Source organism: Jaculus jaculus, chromosome 14 (genome assembly GCF_020740685.1).
Source record: "Jaculus jaculus isolate mJacJac1 chromosome 14, mJacJac1.mat.Y.cur, whole genome shotgun sequence".
Taxonomy (NCBI): Eukaryota; Metazoa; Chordata; class Mammalia; order Rodentia; family Dipodidae; genus Jaculus; species Jaculus jaculus.
The window spans coordinates 19,483,049-19,490,664 of NC_059115.1; the positions used below are offsets into that span (position 1 = coordinate 19,483,049).

At 48.6% G+C, this 7,616-nt stretch overlaps 1 pseudogene; it reads right to left on the bottom strand.

Annotated features, from left to right (window-relative positions):
* Nucleotides 1-275: 275 nt before the first annotated feature.
* On the bottom strand, nt 276-7,205 carry LOC101602681 (annotated as a pseudogene).
* Nucleotides 7,206-7,616: the final 411 nt, after the last annotated feature.

Consider the following 7,616-nt stretch of genomic DNA (forward strand, 5'->3'; position numbering starts at 1 on the left):
AGATTTTTTAAAAAATTTATTTATTTATTTATTTGAGAGCGACAGACACAGAGAGAAAGACAGATAGAGGGAGAGAGAGGGAATGGGCGCGCCAGGGCTTCCAGCCTCTGCAAACGAACTCCAGACATGTGCGCCCCCTTGTGCATCTGGCTAACGTGGGACCTGGGGAACCGAGCCTCAAACCGGGGTCCTTAGGCTTCACAGGCAAGCGCTTAACCGCTAAGCCATCTCTCCAGCCCGGTTGTTTTTTTTTTTTTTCTTTGTGTAAGATTTTATTAAATGTCTTCACAGAGCAACATGCAGCCTCCAGATGCAGCTGCCAGCGAGACCCTGTAAGGGACTGGCTGGGGCATGGCATGCGGCTTCCCACCCTCGTGCTCTGAGATGGGGTGGTGGCAGGATCTCATCTTTGGTTCTACATGCGTTCTGGTCAGGCAGGGGCTCCTTAAGACCAACCTTGCCACTTGAATCCCAGGGCAGCGTGATCTTCACTTCGATGCCAATCGCACCTTGCCTGAGCACGGCGTGACGCACAGCGGTGCCCAGGTAGCAGTTGCTGAGTCTCCACTGTGGATCATCAGGCCGTCCACCAACTTCGTGGACTTAGTCCTCTGTCCCCCTGGTCTCCCAGGCATGACAACTCCGCAGCCCTTGGGTCTGCTCTCCGTGATGAACGGCAGCACACCATAGCAGGCTCCTCGCAAAAAGCCCTCTTCCACTAGGGAGTGTGCAACGCAGAGGCTTTGCCCGGGCAGTGCCACACGGACCTCTGGCGGCCACCTTTTCTGCATCAAGCTCTACACAGCCCCCAGAAGCCAAACCTCTTCTGGACCAGGGCAGTCCATTCCCCTTCTCCCCAGAGAGCGTTCTATGGCCTGGTGGCTAACGTAATGATTTCTGTCCTGCTGGGTATAACTCAGACCTCATCTCCATGGTAGCCATCTGCAGCCGGCTCTCCTGTGAGAGTCTGCATTCAGTTCAGCGTTGAAGATGCCATCAGCCACAATCTTCCTTTTCTTGGAGAGTTGCACAGCCACCTTGCGGCTACACGCTGTCGAAAAGAAAGCTCCTGGGCTGGAGAGATGGCTTAGCGATTAAACGCTTGCCTGTGAAGCCTAAGGACCCCGGTTCGAGGCTCGGTTCCCCAGGTCCCACGTTAGCCAGATGCAAAAGGGGGCGCAAGCGTCTGGAGTTCGTTTGCAGAGGCTGGAAGCCCTGGCGCGCCCATTCTCTCTCTCCCTCTATCTGTCCTTCTCTCTGTGTCTGTCACTCTCAAATAAATAAAAAAAAATTTTTTTTTTAAAAAAAAGAAAAGAAAAGAAAGCTCCTTCCTTCAGTATCTCCTCTCTTGTATTAATTATATTTACCTGAAACCCCTCTCTTAAATCGCCCATTTTAAGGCAATTTCCCAGTGTTATTGATCTTCAAAATTTCCTACCTTTTTTTTTTTTTTTTTTTTTTTGAGGGAGGGTCTCACTCTAGCTCAGGCTGACCTGGAATTCACTATGTAGTCTCAGGGTGGCCTAGAACTCTCAGTGATCCTCCTACCTCTGCCTTCTGGTGCTGGGATTAAAGGTGTGTGCCACCACGCCCAGCTTTAATTTTGTTTTAATATATTTTATTTCTTAGAGAGAGATAATGGGCGTGCCAGGGCCTCCAGCCACTGCAGATGAACCCCAGATACATGCACCCCCTTGTGCATCTGGCTTATGTGGGTCTTGGGGAATTGAACCAGGATCCTTTGGCTTTGCAGGCAAACACCTTAACTGCTAAGCCATCTTTCCAGCTCTAAAAATCTTTTTTAATACTTTTATTTATTTGTTTACTTGAGAGAGGCAGATAGATAGATAGAATGTGCATGTCAGGGCCTCTAGTCACTGCAAATGAACTCCAGTTGCATGGGCCACCTTGTGCATCTGGCTTTACATGGGTGCTGAGGAACTGAACCTATGTCCTTTGACTTTACCAGCAAGTGCCTTAACTGCTAAGCTATCTCTCCAGCCCTTAAAAATATTTTATTTATTTATCTATTTGAGAGAGAGAGTGGGTGCCCCGGGGCCTCTAGCCACTGCAAATGAACTCCAGGTGCATGTGCCACTTTGTGCATCTGGCTTTATGTGGGTGCTGGGGAATCAAACCTGGGTCCTTTTGCTTTACCAGCAAGCACTTTAACTTCTAAGCCATCTCTCCAGCCCTTAAAAGACTTAAGATATTTTTATTTTACTTATTTGCAAGGAGAGAGAAAGAGAGAATGAGAATGAATATGGGAGTGCCAGGGCCTCTAGCCACTACAAATAAACTACACAGAGGCATGTGCCACTTTGTGCATCTGGCTTTAGGTGGGTACTTTAGGGGAACTGAAGCCAGGTCACTGGGCTTTGCAGGCACGCACGGTAACAGCTGAGCCATCACTCCAGCCCCCCTTCCAATCTTGTAATTTTCGTGTGTGTGTGTCTATGTATGTGTGTGAGTGAGTACATGTGTGCCAGCCATTTGCTGCTTTATATCCAGCTTTTTTGGACAGTGGGGCATTGAATCCAGGCCAGCAGGCATTGTAAGCAACAGTCTTTAATCATCTCCCAAGCCCCTTGCGTCTTTTTCTATCTTCTTTTTTTATTGACAAGATCTGTTATGTAGAGGGTATCCTTGAACATGACGTCCTGTTGCTCAGCCTCCTGAGTGTGAAGTATGCACATGCGTGTTACCATGCCCAGCCCGATGTCAAGTTTTACATGCACTTTGACCAGGTTTTCAGGTGGTTCCGCCAGGCCCAGAGACCCCCACATTCAGAGCACTGTCTCAGCAAAGTAGGCATTGACTTTTTTTTTTTTTCCTTGAGGTAGGGTCTCGCTCTACCAGTCCAGGCTGACCTGCAATTCACTATGTAGTCTCAGGGTGGCCTCAAACTCACAACAATCCTCCTACCTCTGCCTCCACAGTGCTGGGATTAAAGGTGTGCGCCACCATGACCGGCTTTGGCATTGACTTTTGTTCTCTTGAGTCACCCGATACATTGAACAGCCAGGATTCTGACAGTTGAAAATGACAGAAATCTCGACATAAACTAGCTGAAGCAGTAAAAGTGAGTACACGTGGCTGAAATCCCCAGAGGTCTCACTGGCTTGTAATGGCTCAAATGTCTTTGTGATGGTCAACATTCGTTGTCAATGTGACCGGATTTAGAAGAACCTACGTGGCACATTTCTAGGCATGTCAGTGGGGGGCTTCTACAGAGGTTTAACTAAGGAGAGAAGCCCTGAATGTGAGTGGCATCATCTTATGGACTTGGGTCCTGCACTGAATAGAACAGAAAAAAAGGCAAGAAGCAAGCTGAATACCAGCTTCCATCTCTCTCTGCTTCCTGAGTGTGAGCACAATGAGGTCAAGTGTGTCATGCCCCTGAGGTCATGCCGTCCCACTGGGACAGATGGCATCACTTCAGCGGGGAGCGGGGCAGGGGGCTTGTGACAAAGTTCCAGAAAGTGTCTGAGAGTAGGCCATGTGTGGCACAGTTGACAGTGAGAGAGAGAGAGCGAGTATATGCATGCCAGGGTCTCCAGCCACTGCAAACAAACTCCAGATGCATGCACCCCCTTATGCATTTAGCTTACGTGTGTACAGGGGAATAGAACCTGGGTCCTTAGGCTTCGCAAGCAAGTGCCTTAGCCACTAAGCCCGCTCTCCAGCCCAGGACTTTGGGTTTTTGAACAATGTTGGGACTGTTAAGACTTAGGAGACTCTTGGTGATGAACCAAATGCAGTTTGCTTCAGGAGATGGCCATAGGCCTCCTGTGGGTGCAAGGTTGAATGTCATGGATTAAAGAGTGCATCAGGTTGACAAGGGGTGAACTTGGGATCGCTCATCTTCGCTGCTGCGTGACTGGATGTACAATCACCTATAGGAGATGCACCTTTGTGTAAAGGTATTTTCGGGGAGGTTTACCTGAGGAAGAAAGACCCACCCTGATTTTGTGAATCACCATCCCCATCCCCATGGACTAAGGGTCCCAGATTGAATAAAAAGGAGAGAAATAGGGCTGGAGAGATGGCTTAGCAGTTAAGCGCTTGCCTGTGAAGCCTAAGGACCCCGGTTCGAGGCTCGGTTCCCCAGGCCCCACCTTATCCAGATGCACAAGGGGGCGCACGCGTCTGGAGTTCGTTTGCAGAGGCTGGAAGCCCTGGCGCGCCCATTCTCTCTCTACCCCTCTATCTGTCTTTCTCTCTGTGTCTGTCTCTCTCAAATAAATAAGATAAAAAAAGAAATTTAAAAAAAAGGAGAGAAATAAATAACGAAGAAAGCAAGCTGAGCATCAGCATCCATTTCTTTCTGTTTTTTTTTTTTTTTTTAACTGCCATTGCCGTGTCTTCCTACTGTAATGGAACTTGGGGGTCCTTGCCAATATACCAATATGCCAATGCACCAATAAACTTAGAGTACCCCGGATTCTTGCCTTATGAAGTTTAAGAATTAGAATCCATAGAGCAGAGAGTATGGTTTAGAGAGATTTTATTAGATTCAGAGGAGGAAAGAGAAGAAAGTGCAGAGAGCTCCTGCCGTGTGCAAGGGAGAATGCCGCGGACTGACTCTCGGGGAGATCAGGACCGAGGGAGAACAAGGGCGAAGGCTCAAGGAGAACTCGGGATTCGGCGAGGAAATGACAGACAGACACACTCAAGTTGAATATGCTGCTGCAATTTACTGAAGGTTTCATGAAGGTTTTATACAGATTACACAGGGAAACTTAGCAAGCCAACAAGTGATTTCAGAAATCATTAATCTAAACAATCTTAAGTATTGTTCTATTGTAAGCATACATGTAATGTTGATCAGGCAGGAACTGTACCCATTTTTTAAGAAGGATGCCTTGTATCATTGACCACAACATTATACAAACAGAAACTAGGTGTAAGGTGAATAGCAGGTTACTTATTTTTTATACCCCAAGGACTGTATAAACACCAAGGCTTACGTTTCCTTGCTAAGCGTTTCCATAAATGGAAGAGAATGCCATAGTCTCCTTTTTTCTTCATAATTCACCCATCTATTACCGAATTCATCATATCCTCCCTCATAGGGGAGTGGAACTAAGTAGATTCCAGCTCTAGGAGTCCACCATCTGTCCTTGATCAAGTACTGAACATATCCCCCAGGAAGTTTCCTGGTGGGAATGTCTAAGTTTTACAACTCCTTATCTGTAGAACTGTCATACTTCTAATGAACATTACCGATTAACATTTCTACTTTTATTTTCTCAGGATCAGTATTGTTCTAAAACATCATAAGCTGTTTTTACTTTACACCATCTAAAAACTGTTTTAGAGTTAATTTTTTATTCCTAGTAGAGTTATACATTTTCTCCATTGCCCTAATCATAGGAGGGGCACATTCAATGCTCAAATTGTTTTTTGTACTCTGATTGTGTGCATGATTACTAATAAGTGTTGAATTAGCTGTTCTTAGACAAACAGCTAGAAGAAAGCAGGAAAGAAACAGCATTGGCGCCAGCAATTAGGTCGTCGTGACTTCATGGGCAGCAGGAACCTTTACAGTAACTGACTGCCAAGGGGTCACCGGGGGCATCCCTCCGAGGAGTGCTGGCCCACTGTCCTCAGCTCTCTTCCAGTGCAGAAGCATTTCTGCTTGCTACACAGGCGAGGTCGCCGTGGACGTAGCAGGAGAAGGGGAAAGACACCCCATGTGGGCGTCCCCCATCTCAACACAGCTGGGTGAGGGAAGCTTCCCAGAACTTCTTGAAGTTCAGGAGCCAACCAAGAGAGACTTGTTCCCTGGCACACGTCCATTTATAACTTCACTGTGGTGGCTGCACCTCCTGGCTCAGGTGAGCCAGAGAGACAGTCTTTGTTTGTTTTTCGAGATAGGGTCTTGCTCTAGCCCAGGCTGACCTGGAATTCACTATGTAGTCTCAGGGTGGCCTCGGACTCACCACCACCATCCTCCTACCTCTGCTTCCTGAGTGCTGGGATTAAAGACGTGCCCAACCAAGCCTTGCTAAAGGAGATTCTTCTTTTATTTATTTATTTTGAGAGAGAGAGAGAGAGAGAGGGAACTGGCATGCCAGGGCCTCAGCCACTGAAATGAAACTCCAGACACTTGCACCACCTAGTGCGCATGTGCAACCTTGCACTTGCCTCACCTTTGTGCATCTGACCTGGGATCTGGAGAGATGGAACATGGGTCCTTAGGCTTTGCAGGCAGGCGCCTTAACGGCTAAGCCATCTCTCCAGTGCCTAAAGGAGGTTGTTTAGTGGATCTCCCTCAAGTTGTGCAGCTTTCTTGAATGATCTCCCGTGCTGGGATGGGCTCTCTGGTCATGTAGCTGCCTGTGAGTCTCTCATGCTCTTGTAAGTAACTCCTTACCTGTGTGCTATGATAACCTCAGTCAGCTCACTGGAGAGCCAGCCTGAACACAGATGGAATTATCTCTTTGGTGTATTGTCGTCCTATCTGGGGTGAATAGAAATTGACTCCCCAAGAAAAGTGATGAGGCACCCCTCCTCCCCATGGTGCTCTGAGTGGGAGTGGCCATCCCGTGTTCAGTATTGCCTGCTCAGGGTCCAGCATGTTCTTGGGCAGGTGGGAGACACCAGGGAAGATACATGGAGTGGGGAGCTGGGAGGTAAGAAAGGAGATGCATAGGGCCTAGAGGAAGGAAGGCAGGGAGGGGACAGAGGGAAGGCGCTACAGTTGCTAAGAAGCTGAGCAGATGCCTGCTGGCCTCCTCTCTGTTTTCCCCTCAAGGCCCTGGGTTTGAGGCCAGCTCACCACACAGATGTCTCTGCTGCCATTCAGGTGTCCAGCACACAACACCCTCTGGGAATAAGCTGTCTTACATATGGTATTGGGCAAGAGGTAGAATACTGAGGTATTCCAGAGGGAAAGACTGTGGGCCAAGGAGACGTGGGTGAGGCTAGCACCCCATAGCCCCACTCCCACCTTCAGACCTGCGCCTCCCACTTCAGGTTGCGAGGTCTAGTCCTGGTATCCGTACAGTTACCTGGCTGGATGCTGCCCCAGCCAGAAGCCAGACAGGTGCTCCCCAGCGTGGGATCCTGGGCGGGCAGGCCAGCTCCACCAGGCGCAGCAGCATCAGGTCGTGGCTGTTGTTGATGTTTGGGGGGACTTCTGCTGCTCCAGGAGGCTCATGTTGTAGAGGGGTGTGGGAAGGTACGGCTGATGTGGACATGCTGAGCAGTGTCTTTGTCAGCAAACAGGTGGTATAGACCCAGCCCCACGTGGACATTGCTGGAAAGGAAGTGGAATGAGAGAGGAGGAAGGGGCTGGGGAGATGGAACAGATTGGGAGGAGAAGAGACAGAGACACAGAGAGAAGAAGAAGCAGAAGGAGGAAGGAGGAGGAGATAAAGAGGGAGAGATGTTCAATGACAGATGGCCACAGACATATCTAGAAGTGGGCAGAGGACAAACAGGGAAAAGACACCGAAATCAGGAAGAATGGAATAGAAACCAAAACACACTTGCACACCATCATACAGAGTGAGATTCTGAGAAGGAGACAGGAGCACTGGGTGAGATGTGGAGAGACCCAGGCTTCTATGGAGATGGTGGTCCAGCCCCACTCCAGATGTCCTCCTTAA